Source organism: Arvicanthis niloticus, chromosome 15 (assembly GCF_011762505.2).
Source record: "Arvicanthis niloticus isolate mArvNil1 chromosome 15, mArvNil1.pat.X, whole genome shotgun sequence".
NCBI lineage: Eukaryota > Metazoa > Chordata > Mammalia > Rodentia > Muridae > Arvicanthis > Arvicanthis niloticus.
This window is the reverse complement of record NC_047672.1, coordinates 7,882,915-7,897,665: the sequence shown is the minus strand read 5'-3', so window position 1 is coordinate 7,897,665 and position 14,751 is coordinate 7,882,915. Positions and strand designations below refer to the sequence as shown.

The following is a 14,751-nucleotide window of genomic DNA, read 5'->3' as shown; positions in this document are numbered from 1 at the left end:
ATTGGGCAGACACTCACAGGATATAGAGCTCTGCCCAGAGGGCGTGTGCTGGAGGGATGACACTTCCCTTCCTCAAGATCTGCACTTAGCACATCTGTCACAATCTGGGAAGTCTGTCTTCACGGTGGCCATGTAATTTGTGTATAAGAAACTTAGGTGACCCGCTGTTGCTCAACAGTAAACAATTCAAGAGAAAATGACGAATGAAACGTGTTGAAACCTAAACTTAATCCATTTGCTTAAATTATGCTTTGTGGTGTTTTGGAATCTGACTTCAGAATGGAAATGTTTTAAGAGAAAACTCAATCTCATAGATTTGAGGCAGGGTTATAAGTGACAATTTTGGGATTTTGGTGTATTTTTAAACACAGTAATATTATAAGACTGTTTTTTCATTTTAATTCCAGGTATGGGAATGTAGGGCTGCTTCAGACTGTTTGCAGCAGCTGACGTGGTTTTACCAGCTGCAGACAGTTTCTGCAATTGTATGACATTTGCAATTCTGGAAACTTTTCAGAAAGTATTTAAAAGCTAGGACCCCTGCGAGGCAAAGGGTGGTTGTTGGTGGTTTAGGAAGATTAGTTGCTGTATTTTAATAATTGTGGTCAAAGAAGAAACAAAAGTAAATAAATTAGCTTCAGGGATTTATTTTTCCTAATTCCTCTCCCCCAACCCCCATCCTTGTTTCTATCCTACTTAGTATTAGGGGGTGAAACCAGGGAGATAAAGGGAGGCAAGAACCCACAAAATAGCGAAGAGCGTCTACATGAGGGTTAGATTGTCAGGGAAGGCTTAGAAAAGAGATTTTCACATAGAGTCGGTGGACTAGACTGGGTCCCCAGTTTAAGGGGAAGCTCTGGTATCTGGCCTTCCTTCAAACCTCAAGTGCCTAGTCCTTTTGAGAGCTGATGCCGGCTTTTCTGTATCAACACCGCCATCTGGTGGTCATATGTCCTACCTGCCACAATGCGTAGTTCACCGGAGCCAGCACCTGGTGCTGTAAAGGTAGACAATGGTCTTAATGTTTTTATCCAACGTTGTGGAAGGGCGTGCATTGTTGTAGTACAGGTGCTGGAAAGTGTATCGCTAACGTTTCCAGCAGTGAAATTAGTCCCCCTTTGAAGTGTTAAAAGGAAGGATGACAGTATTTAGAGTTGGAACCTCTGGGAAAAGGTTAGGAATAAAGTCATCAGGTTGGTGTCCTTGTGATTAAATTCCAGTGGCTTTGTAAGAAAAGGGAGAATAAAAGTCTCACACACTCCCTGCAGTTTGCTTTGGAAGAGCCTATAACACACTCTTACCTGGGAGGTCTGCCAGCAAGAAGAGCATCGCAGATTTAACCCCTCAACCTTGCACCTTCAGAAAAACAAGCCAAAACAAACCTTTTTCTTTATAAAGTAACTCTGCCTCAAATACTTGGTCCTAGTAATTAAATGGATGGGATAGATGTCCCTAACTACATAATGTTGAAGCATCTAGTTCGATACGTGGTATTAATGCTTTCCAAAATTTGTGTTTTATGTTTTATGTTTAAATTTTTGCCATTTTAAGGCTTTCTGACCTGCACTGAGTTACCCATGAGGGGTAGACAGTAAAGTCATTAGCATTCCTCTGACTGTGGTTCTCAAAGCTGAATGCTATTCTCTCACCAGAAGAAAGTGCACGGAGCATATCTCCGTCTGACTTTCATTTTGTTTATTTCAGCTGCCGTATTCCTCCTACCCTTCTTGGACTGTGTCTGTCTATTCCCAATGTCAGTCTAACACAAGTCCACACCCTAATAAACATCCCCAAAATGAACCAATAGGTTCATCTTGCTCTCACCAGAGTAGTTTAGCCAAATACAGCAGCGTATATCCTGAAATGTCTCAGCAGGTCTGAAACTTAATGTTGCTTTCAAATGCTGGGAAGCCTGGAAACTAGCTGTTCCTCAGTGAATTCAAACCATGGTCCATCAAAATGCAGGGTCTTTGTCAACCAGGCGAGCCAAAACTGGATGGCAATGAGTATTGAGTTGGGAAACACTGCGCTCAGTGAGGAGTATGTATGATAGGGGACGATGATTCTGCATCCTCCCTGTTAGAAATGTCCACTGGACCCTGTGCCCTCCTTTGTATCTTAGCCCTGAATTTCTCAATGGCTCTGATCACTTACTTGACAATTTCAGTCATGGAAATGAAATTATCCCTATTTTCTCCCAAACCTTTAAACTTTTACATCCATATCCATCTGGTATTCTAGGCTACACAGTTAAAAACATGTTTTGTTCAGCCTGGAAAGGAGACACACGCTCACAGATTCCACTGCAGGTGCTTGCGTGAGGGAAAAGCTCCAATCTAAGCACCAAGCTGTAGCCTCCTCTTCAGCCTTTTCCCAAATCTGCCAAGGACTGGATGTTTGGGTGCATAACATCCATCTCTACACAGCCCACGGGGCCCATGAACAAATGTGCTAACTCTCAGAGGCAAGAGATGTCTGAATCCAACTGCAGCTGGGAAGTCGCTGCACATTTCCTTCAGGAAAAGAACTGCCAAAGGCATAGTGGCCCTTGGGTTGACCCTTCTTTCTGTTCAGGAACTGAAGGACATTGGGTTTATGTGAGCTAATGCTCAATAATCCCAGTCATGACAAGAAATGTGATGACTATCTATAGCATGGAAATCTACATGCCAATTGGCATCCAACCATCTCTGTCCATGGAGGAATTTGTTATCTAAGCCAGGAATACTTCAAGGGTGAAAATGAATATCCTTACTAGCAATATGAGGACTACATGCATAATCTGAGAACATCCTTGAACAACCCAAAGTATAAAGTCATCCAATTACATATACTTTAAGTCGTGTGCTAGTCATGTTTGAGAAAACGCCTCTACAAGATCAGGCTATAGGCAAGCCTACAGAGCATTTTCTAAATCAGTGGTTGATATGATACAGGCTAGCCCATTGTGAGTGATGCCACTCTTGAGCTGTTGGTCCTGGGTACAACAGGAAGGAAGGTGAGCAAGCCAATAGGCAATGCTCCTCCGTGTCTCCTGTTTGAGTTCCTATCTGATTTCCCTCGAGGGTGAAGAATGTGACCTGAGAGTTGTAAGTTGAAATAAACCCTTACACTCATACACAAACAAACACACACACAAACACACACACACATACACACAAACATACACACAAACACATATACACATACACATAAACACACAAACACACACACAAACAAACATACACACACAAACACATACACACAAACACACACAAACACACACACATACACACAAACACACACATACACACAAACATACACACAAACACATATACACATACACATAAACACACAAACACACACACAAACATACACACACACAAACACATACACACAAACACACACACAAACACATACACACAAACACACACACAAACACATACACACATACATATAAACACACAAACACACACACACAAACACATATACACACAAACACATACACACAAACATACACACACAAACATATATACACAAACACACACACACAAACACATACACACAAACATACACACACACAAACACATACACACAAACATACACACACACAAACACACACACATACACACACACAAACACACACACACACACACACACGTTGCTTTTGGGCATGGTTTTTCAGTTGTTGGTCTCAGGTCATAGGGTATTACTGTGAGAGACTGGACCATGTCTGGGGAAGAATGTAGAAGAAATGTGGAGCTTTGGACTGAAAGGCCGTTGATTATCAACACTCAATGGGTTTTTCTGTGTGATCTTGGAAGATAAGAATCTTAAGAGCAATGCAGATCATGGAGGCCTAGCCTGGGAAATTTCAGAGGGAAGCAAAGATTCTATCAGGGGCATTCCCGTGGTATTTCAATTAAGAATAACTAAAGTAAAACATCTGCAGCCCAGACAGAGTTGATAAGAATGTTAAGATGGGGAAGAACTATCTTTTCAACAAACTGTCCTGTGACAATTGGAACTCTACACCCAAATAAACAGAATTGTAACCGTCCTCACATCACATAAAAAATTAACTCAGAACTAAGGTGCAACTACTAAACATTTAGAGGAACATGTGTGCAAACACATTACCAACAAACAAAAATAATTATCTTTCATTAAATTAATAATTTTTATACTTCAAGTAGTATCATTAAGAAAATGAAGGACCAATTCACAAACCACATGAAGCTCAAGAAGAAGACCAAAGTGTGGATACTTCAGTCCTTCTTAGAAGGGGGAACAAAATACTCACAGGAGCAAATATGGAGACAAAGTGTGTAGCAGAGACTGAAGGAAAGGCCATCCAGAGACTGCCCCACCTGGGTATCCATCTCATATACAGACACCAAACCCAGACATTATTGTGGATGCCAAGAAGTGCATGCCTGTTATAGCTATCTCCTAAGAGGCTCTGAGAGAGCCTGACAAATATAGACACAGATGCTTGCAGCCAACCATTGGACTGAGCACTGGCTCCCCAATGGAGGAGTTAGAGAAAGGACTGAAGGAGCAGAAGGAATTTGCAACCCACTGGAAGAACAGCAAAGCAACCAATCAGACCCTCCAGAGCTCCCAGGGACTAAACCACCAACCAAAGAGTACACATGGAGGGACCCATGGCTCCAGCTGCATATGTAGCAGAAGATGACCTTGTCAGACATCAATGGGAGGAGAGGGCCTTGGTCCTGCCAGGGCAGGGATGTGGGAGTGAGTAGGTGAGTGGGGGAACACCCTCATAGAAGCAGGAGGAGGGAGGATGGGATAGGGGATTGGAGGGGGGCAGAAAGCAGATAACATTTGAAATACAAATAAAGAAAATATCAAATAAAAAAGAAAGAATAATAAAAAGTGATTTAAATTAAAAGAAAAAGGAAAAAGAAAAAGAAAATGAAGGACCTGCCCCTAAGGCATTGCAGATGTGGCTGCTGTGTCACGTGTGCATCAGTAGGTGGCAGAGGAGACAAGCTAGGTAAACGCTTGGTGTTCTGACCTGTGGACATTTGAATGATTAGAAGCCTAAACTCCCCTGAGAAAAGTGAGCCTGAGATGACCACCAGTCGAGACAGTGAGCTAGCCTGAGACTATCACCAGTACGGTGCTGGGTGGATATGTAATGCAGCCAAGCAAGAGAGTGTCAGAATGTGGCTTCCAAGACTACATCAAATGCAATGAGCTGTCTGTTTGAACACTTCCTTGTGCTATCTTAGAACTTTGGCTAGATGAAGGCTGTGTACCCAGGAGAAGCTCAAGTCACAGGGAAAGGGGGCCTAACTCTCAGTCCTCACAGCCAGGCAGTTGGCATGGAAGTGTGTGTGCAGTAGAGGGTTCCAGTCCCAAAACAGAAGTCACCCATATCTCATGCCACAGCAGAGGCCCTGAACATCAAAAAAAAAAAAAAAAAAAAAAAAAAAAAAAAAAAAAAAAAAACCAATAACCTCTACCTGTTCTGCCTGCCCAATCTCACATCCACTGATTCACAGAGTGGTAGCTACTTTGAGCTATTAAGTTTGGGGATACTTTCTTATCTAACAAAACAATGATAAAGGGAAGCTTAAAGTCTTGCTCAAAATTAAAATTGTTCTGAGTCCCTAACATCACAGGAGCTCAAGTTCCCTACAGGTCATGAGTTGATCTCCCACCCCTCACTCACAAAAGCAGGCAAAATGGTGAGTCCCCGTGCACAGTACCCCCCCCCCCCCCGACACTAAACAAGAGGCACTAAGGTCTCAGGAGATGAGTTTCCCAGATGTTCGCATCTTTTAGTCCTCTCAGGAAGCAGGGAGGGTTGCCCCAGAATTTAATGGGCGCAGAAAAAGACATGTTTCGACCTATTCCACAGTACTCACAATAGCTTCGACAGTATCTCAAATGCCCATGGTCCCCAGGTTGAAAAATCCTGCTATAGGATGCTCTCGGAAAGCCCTGGTGCTACAATTTGGCTTTGGCTTTTGCTCACTTGCTAAAAGCTTGTACCCGGGCCAGTGATATTACCTTCCCTGAGCCTCTCACCTATCCATTACTTTAGGACCGTAATGACATAAATCTATTATTCTACGTGCAAAACTGCATTCTTAGAGATCTGACCATTTAAACCTTGAATAATTCAAAGTCAGTCCCGACAAACAATACCGAGAAGTTTTGCCTATAACCGGCCCCATGTTTCCTTATGGCATAGACATAAATACCATTTGTAGCTCCATCTGTGTGACGGCTTTGAAATTATATGATTCCTTGCGGATTTATATACTTGGGAGAATCACATTAATTTCATGTATAAAGCAGGATTTTGTTACTATTTCATATCATTCTTTCTTTCTCAAACTATCCTGGCCTGTTCCATAGGGTAACTGAGTGGGTTAGTTTGTGGCCCTCAGTCACAGAGCATCATAACCCCAGAAAGGACAGTTGTGGCCCTTGGTTGATCTGCAGAGACTAAAATGCAAAAGATTGGGCTGTGACCCCAGAACAGTCAATGGCTGAGTAACAGATGCTTCAAGGGGATCCAATAGTCACCATCCTCCCCTCCCCTGCCCTGCCCTGCCCTGCCCTGCCCTGCCCTCCCCTCCCCTCCCCTCCCCTCACTATTCACAGTAGCTATATTAAAGCAGCACAGGCCCCATCATTGCCTATTTTGCATCACAATTGGGAACGAACTTTAAGTAAACCCATAGCATAGCGACTTTGTCTTTTCCATAAGAAGCATTGCTTTTTCTGCTTTGCCATCCCCACATGTCTAGTCACCAATCTCCGATAGCTATGACATCATAAGTCTTAACATGGCCAAACCCTATTCGAAGTAGTTGGTAGCCATGGCAGGATGCTATATCGGCTCCATTTTAGGAACTGGGAAATTGAGGCTCTTCAGGTTAAATACTTGATAAATGTTAAAGCCAGAATTCAGATCTGGGCAAGTCTAGTTGTATAATTCACACTTTCCACCACTGAATTCTACAACCTGTCACCAACCAAAGCAGCAGCAGAAGAAAAATCAGAAACAGCATGCTACATACAAGTTTCTGCTTCCTCTCAGTAGCCCATAGACTAGAACTGTGATTTCCGGCTCACAACACAGTAAGAAAAAAAAGCCCATTGCCCTGTCTGAAGGAGGAGAGGAGCACAGCACTGTGCTGGCCCACACACTTGAGGGAGCACAGAGCCTGCATGAGAACAGAGAGAATCTGTGTTTAAGGGACTTTATGTTCAACTACAGAGCTGGGAGTGCTTCCTGCTGAGAGTTTTTTCTTATGTTTTGATTCTTGACAGTCTTCTGGCTGTCAACTCTGTCTATTGGCAGGCTAGCAGAGGGTGGTAGCTGAGATTCTATTTGACCCCTAAGGAACTTTCCCTGGTTCTCTGGATCAGCCTCCAACTGGTCCAGAGACTTGTACTCTTGGCCAGGCCTTTGCTAGGCAGTAGGGCTCAGATGAACCTATGGGCATGTTTGGGGCAGTCCCACCCATGACTCTCTGCCCGCCTCTGGCTCAGGCAGGCACAGAGATCACTTGAGAATCTTTGGTTTCTTAGGCCAGTAACTAACATCTTAAACTTTCTTTGGTTCCCTGTGGTCCTTGGTATAAAACCTAAACTACTTAAAGTGCCTTAGCAATGGCTCCTGTGATGTTCTACTTCCCAGACCAGCTCAAGTGAAGCTCATGAAGTTCCATGAGTAAAGAAGATGGCTAACCCCACACACTGTTCTCCCCACACACTGTACCTTGATGCCCAAAAGGATGCCCAAACTGCCCCAAACATGCCCAGAAGTTCATCTGAGCCCTACTGCCTAGCAAAGGCCTGGCCAAGAGTACAAGTCTCTGGACCAGTTGGAGGCTGATCCAGAGAACCAGGGAAAGTTCCTTAGGGGTCAAGTAGAATCTCAGCTACCACCCTCTGCTAGCCTGCCAATAGACAGAGTTGACAGCCAGAAGACTGTCAAGAATCAAAACATAAGAAAAAAAGAAAATTAGAAGAAAAAAAAAAACAAAAACAAAACAAACAGAAATGCCTCATACCCTAGGATTAAAGGGGTGCCAGCAGCCTAAGAATAGTGGTTAGTGGAGAGGCCATCCTCTGAGCCCCTCAGTTCCGGCTCCTAGCAGCTGAGAGTCTCCCCTCATTCATTTTCCTGTGGTTTCTCTCTGAGCTGCTGAAATAACAAACACAGCTGAGGCACTACTGTGGCCTTAATTGAGCCCTTGATGGACAGCTGCATAATTTGGAGGCCAAGAATTTCCTCCAGCTGCTATGAGTGACTACCCTGTCTGGCTTCTGTGTTTTAGGTTCATCAAACTCATTTTAATTCCAAGTCCAGAAATACAAAGCTGGGAGGACTCAGCTTTCCTTCCTGGGGTGAGCCTTTCATCAAACCTTGCAGAAGGCTCTGTGCCACCTCTGTCCTTTTCCCAAGGAAGACACAGGAGTGTCAAGGACCCCTGTGCTGAGCCTGCCCTCTCTGGGCCCTGTAAAACCATCTCTGCTGTGTTTTCCAGTGGTCTGCTGTTGCCTCTCACCTCATCCATATGAGTGTTCCCTCTCTAGTGGATTATTCCCATTAGCACATAATGCTTTTATTTCTTTCTTCCAACAAAAAAAAAATCTACTCTCATTTGACTGTACATCCTCTTACAAAAATGACTTCTGCTTTTCCTTCTCTCTCTCCATCCTTCCTCAATCTGGCCTATTCTGCTTTTCATCCCAGGACCGAGGATGCTACTTTTCTCCAGGTCAGTGGCCCTATCTGTAGCCACGAGATCGCTGTCTTCTTGAGAAGTACATACCTCCAGCTCCGGGTCACCCCTTCCCAGCCTCCTGTAAGGATCATGACATTTGTCACATCTCTGTGAGTTCCGCCCCAGGTGATTCCTCCCAGGTAACCTTGCTTAGGTGCACTACTGCCATGTCACAGCATCCTCATTCTGATGATGCTTTGTTACACTGAGTCTCTGCTGAACAGCTTCCTGGCAAATGCAATTAGAAATCCCTTAGGTGTCTCAAGTGTGACACATCTGCAGCAGAGGCTAAAACAAGCCCACAGGACCCTCTACTCCAATCTCCTCCATATCAAAGTGACAACCCCACATTTCACGTTGCTCACACCAAATGTGCTGGGACCAGTTTTGACTCCATTTTCATTTTTTTTTATTGATCCTTCTTGAGTTTCACATCAAGTACCCCAGTCCTGCTCGTCTCCCCATCAACTCATATCTGCTTTTTGCTCTTGCAATCTGCCCCCCAAAATAAAAATAACACATACATACAAACAACAAAAAATCCCAAAACAACAACAAAACAAAAACTGAAAGACCTCGAAGCATAAAAATATATCTGTTCTATAAAATAAGCTGTACTGATGAGTCCCACAGTAAACCCCTCTGTCCTCTCACATCTTCACTTGCAAATGTTCATTGCAATGAGTCATTGGCCTGGATCAAGCTCTCTCTGGCTTCTGTGATACCATCAATATTGGATCCTCACCAGGACTATCCCCACACCTGGTTATCCTGTTGTTGCCCTGTGTCGTGGAGATCCTGCAGCTTTTAACCAGCAAGTCTGGCCCTTTCATGTGTCCCAACCATTTGCAGATAATATAGATTTTTGAGGGCTAATTCAGAGCCCTGGATCTGGGCCTGGGTGGCAGCTGAGCTGGTCAACACACCAGGTCTTCCTTAACTGAACCAGAAGGGCAAGGTCTCCAGCACTGCTCTGGCAAGGCCACCCAATGCTGCCATCTGCAGGAGGCAGGGGCAGCTTTCCTGCTCTCAGACTTTTGGGGCCAGCTCACCACATTCATGCCCCCAGAGCCTGCTTCACTGTACTGCCAGGGCCCACACTCCCAAGTCCTGTAGCTTGTGACTGGCTGGGACAACTCTCCTGCTCTGGAACCGTTGGGGCTGGCTCATCCATTCCTTCACCATGAGGGCCAGCGCCACTGTGTTGCTCAGATGAAGCAAAGGACTCACTTCCCACGTGCTATAGGGAGTGAGGGAGCAGGGCTATCTCCCACTCTTGTTCCCTTGGGGCCAGCTCTCCTGACTCCCATAGGTAGCAAGGGGGAAGGCATAATTCTCATACTCACACCACCTCATGGCAGATGAATGGCAGGACCAGCTCTCCTTCCCTCTTTCAACTGGGACTGGCTCACCTGTGCGCTCTTCACAAGAGCCAGCTCTACTCTGGGGCCCAGGTGATGTGTACAGGCTGCTCTCCAGAGTGCAGCCGTGGGTGAGGGGCAGGACCAGCTCACCTGCTCTCACGATTTCCCCTTTCATTCTTACTTCATGTCTATCCCATCATCAAAACACAGGTAGATGAAGACTTCTTATCCCCACAAGCTCTTCTCAACTCTGAGCTGCTATACCCTTTGCCCTGTTCTACTGCAGTAACATAGAAGACTGCCCCTTGTTCTCTTTGCCCCACTTCATCTGTCTATTCACTCAGTGGCCAGGCTATGACATCTCACAGCTCTGTTAGAACATCTCCCCAACAACATGGCATTTCCTCTCACTTGTTATGGGATTATCAACCTCATTTCATGAAAGTCAACACACAGCTGTTGAACATTTTGCTCTTGCTCACAGTTTTGGTAGATGGCAAAAGCAGGATTTGAACCAGTAGCCAGCCCCAGTACCTGCCCTCTTGACCACAGCATTACATCTCCCTTGAGGAGTTCATCCTCTAGTTTGAAGCAATGTCTGAAATACCATCTTGCCTGGCTTTTCTGCCCTCACCATCATCATCTTGGTCCTGACCAAAGTTCTGGTTCTGCTTACAATGCCTCTATCCTGCTCTGAGAATAGATGCTTACATGGATGTGTGGATGGATAGGTTAGTGGTTGAATGATAAATGGATAGATAGATGGATGGTTGGATGGATGGATGGATGGATGGATGGATGGATGGAATTGGTGGATGATAACACTGATTCATTCAATTATGACATAAAAGGCAAACCTTTCCTCTTCTTAATCACTGATTAAAATACAGCCCTAGCTTTGAAGTCAGTCACAACTGGGTTGAAGTCCCAGCTTCACCTCTAATAATCAGTGTAACCTTTGACATATTATTATTGTCTCTGGAGTTCAGTTTACACACCTTTAAAATAATTCTCATAGCCTCCACTCTCCAGTCTCCAAAAGGTTAACACGAGACATGTTTGGATAACCTCATATCAAAAGGAAGTCAAAGTTTCCCCCGTCTAATCTGAGAAGCTTAGATACTTGTACACTTACGTTGGACTTCTCAAAAGCCAAGAAGGCTCTTTGACTCACCAATGTTATTCCATCCACTTCACTACACATTATTTGGTATCAATATAATTTTAGGTTCTAAGGAATCATGAATTAAAAAAAAAAAAGCATGATTTTGGTCCACATTAATTAGACTTTAGTCTGTTCTGGAAGATCAATCTTAAACCAGTGTCTTGGCATTCAGAATCTTCCAAGCAACTTGAACCTCATCACAATCAGACAGGTTCTGTAAAAAATATATTTTGAGAAAGTAAGAATTACTAATAAAAATTAATTTTGTCACTAACAAGATAAATGACATATAAAAACCTATGGAAACACGTGGGAGAAAAATATAAAGCAGGCATTAAAGACACCGGTTTCCTTTTTAAAAAATGTCTCAAAGAATGAATATTCTAGGTAAAAAAAAAAAAATCTATGCAAAGGCCTAAAGGGAAGACACAAAGCTTCGTCTGTCAGAACCAAGAACAGTGTGAGCATTGCTCAGGGCCAGACACAGAGAGTGTAAGATGAGCTGTACAGGTCTTAAAGAGCTCTGTGAAGTCATTTAAGGATGATGGATTTTTTTCCTTCCATTTTTAAGGTTATAATTTGATTACATCATTTTCCCCTTCCCTTCCCCCTCTTCAAATCCTCTCATATACCCCTTCTTTCTCTCTTTAAAATTTATGGCCTCCTTTTTCCACTAACTATTATTACACACACACACACACACACACACACACATACACACACACTGCTAAATATATATATGCAAACCTGTTTGCTCTGTGTAATGTGACTGTATGTATGTATTTTCATGGCTGACCACTTGGTGTTGGATAACCAATTGGTGTGCTCTTCCCTGGAGAAGACTATTTCTTCCAATCTCAGCATTCCTTAATTGCCTCTAGTTTTTGTGTAGAGTTGAAGCCTCCTGGGTTGTCCTCTGTCCACTTGAGCACATCTATTGTTGTTTTCCAGGTTTAGATCATGTTTAGGCAGTCACGTTGGTGAGACTTTATGGGTGTAGCCACTGACATTTTTAGGGGACACAATCTCACAGCAAGCTCTTTGATAAGATGAAGGATTTTACTGACTGAGTACCATAGGAATCCTAATGGCCCTTTAAAGCAGAGAATTATAAGTAGGTATTTATTCTTAGAGCTATGTGTCTCAAAATTTAATGTACTAAGGCATCAGTTGGGAATTGTGTCATAGCAGACTCTCTTTCCTGTAGAACTGGAGTGGAGCCTGGATCCTGCATTTTTAATGAATTCTCACAAGGTACTAATCGAGCTGGCCCACAGATGACATTCTGAGCACTGGGATTTTGAAATTCTCAGTCTGACTTGTTCCAGAAAATAGGTAAGAGAGAATGACCAAGGAGAAAGAAGGATCAGCTGAATGACTGATGGTGAGAAAGTAGACTAAGGGAGTGACCAGTGGAGCAGAAGTAAGGATGGATATACTAGAACTTTGGGCAAAAGAAGAAGGGCAGACTACTGTTCTGGTTCCTAGCTTGAATGTCAAAATAAATCATGGCGACCTTTGCCAGGATATGGGCAGAGAAAGACCAACCGATATGGAGAGAAAAGATGAAAACTGCACTCCTGAGATTCTCCTGAAATTACTAAATATAAATACTAAACAAAAGAATAGATACATAGATCCAAAGCTCAGAAAAGCCTCTTAGACAGGAGGCACATAGCTGGGAGCCATCTCAAGACTTTTGTTTGTCTTTCTTTGTTTGCCAAAAGACTAGAACTACAATTTCCTTGATTTTAGAATCCCCTGGTGTTTCAATGTGATGGGCAGTGAGCAGAGAACTCTATATTAGCCCCTCTAGAGCCTGACCACTCTCGGGTTTCTCGCTGCTAGCATCACTGGAACCTACTAGGAAGCAAAGTGTCTTTCATGAGGATGATGGAAAGAGAGCTCACCTGGATCTTTGTACCTATACACTGAAGGAAAATCCCAGTTTCCTTCACAGAGTATTTGAGAGCAGAAAACAAGAGAAGACTATGAGGAATGCCTGGCAAAATGTCTGGTAGAGAATGAAGAGAAGATGGGAGAACTAGGCTATGTACCACGCTCAGTAGACCCAGTAAGGACTTGGCAGAACTCAAAGCCCAGAAAATGGGTAAGCCCCAGTAAGGCACATGAATTGGAGGGAGTACAGGCCAGAGCTGGCCTTATAGAGACTAGCTATGTCTGGGCCAAGAGGCAAGAGGTCTTTCAGGACTACTGTTGGCTGATAGACCAAGATGTTGACCTGGGCTCCGGAGAACTCCAAGACAAGGCCAGGATTTGTGCTGTACACCGGGATACTCAAGTGCCTTGAGCATGGAGTCGGGGTCTTGTTTCACACCTTAATGCTTTTGTTAGCTCACCTCCCTCTACTTTTCCCTTTCAAATCCCAACACAAGTACTTAGACTTCTCTGGCCCTCCCACTTAAATTTCCAAGAAATTTTGTTCTGAAGTTTACCTGCATCATCTGTGTGTGTGTGTGTGTGTGTGTGTGTGTGTGTGTGTGTGTGTGTCTACATTTTACAACTGACTGTAAGCTCCATGTGACTACTCTATTAAAGTAATAGGAGACAACATCAAAGAGTCCGGGTCAGATTGTGCTGTAATTAGGTGTGCCGAAGTTTGACAGACTCAGTAGTTGAAAACGAGTTCTGGTACAGAACACCCAAAGTGTCAATGAGGCACTCTTTAAATCTCTTAGACTTATTAGAATTGACATGAAAAGAAAAACAAATACTTAGAGATAAAGACTGAGGAGAAATGACCAATCCAGAGAGATAAGCTCTGGCATTTCTCAAGAGCTTTCTGGTAATCCCTGGTGGCCTGGAAATGACTTTAACGGGCCAAGTGTGCATATACAAAAAGAAAAAAGAAAATAAAAGAGAGAGCTGAAGGGCTTTGCAACCCCATAGGAAGAACAACAATATCAACCAACCATACCCCCCCCCCCCGAGCTCCCAGGGTCTAAACCTCCAACCAAAGAGTACACATGGTGGGACCCATGGCTCCAGCCACATGTGTAGCAGAGGCTGGCCTTGTCGGGCATCAATGGGAGAAGAGACCCTTGATCCTGTGGAGGCTCGATGCCCCAGTGTAAGGGAATTTGAAGCCAGGTAGGCGAGAGTGGGGGGAGGGGGAGGGACATCCTCTTAGAAGCAGGGGGAGTGGGAGGGGATAAGGGATTGAGGGGGAATCTGGAAAGGGAATAACATTTGAAATTTAAATAAAGAAAATAATCAATAAAAACAAACAAAAGAAACATCAATTTTTGTTCATTATTCTGAAAATAAAACACAAAAAAGAAAAGAAAGAGAAAGAGAGGAGGAGGAGGAAGAAGAGGAGAAGGAGAAGGAGAAGGAGAAGGAGAAGAAGGAGAAGAAGGAGAAGAAGGAGAAGAAGGAGAAGAAGGAGAAGAAGGAGAAGAAGGAGAAGAAGGAGAAGAAGGAGGAGGAGGAGGAAGAAGAAGGA

The 14,751-nt window shown here is 43.8% G+C and overlaps 1 protein-coding gene and 1 non-coding gene across 6 annotated transcripts in view; one reads left to right on the top strand and one right to left on the bottom strand.

The window, feature by feature from the left end:
* Positions 1 to 14,751, bottom strand: part of Pde1c (phosphodiesterase 1C) — a 500,617-nt gene that overhangs the window by 456,537 nt on the left and 29,329 nt on the right. The window lies entirely within an intron of this gene.
* Positions 4,926 to 5,053, top strand: LOC117721095 (small nucleolar RNA SNORA17). Its single transcript, XR_004608370.1, has one exon. It is a non-coding gene; the product is annotated as a small nucleolar RNA SNORA17 (small nucleolar RNA).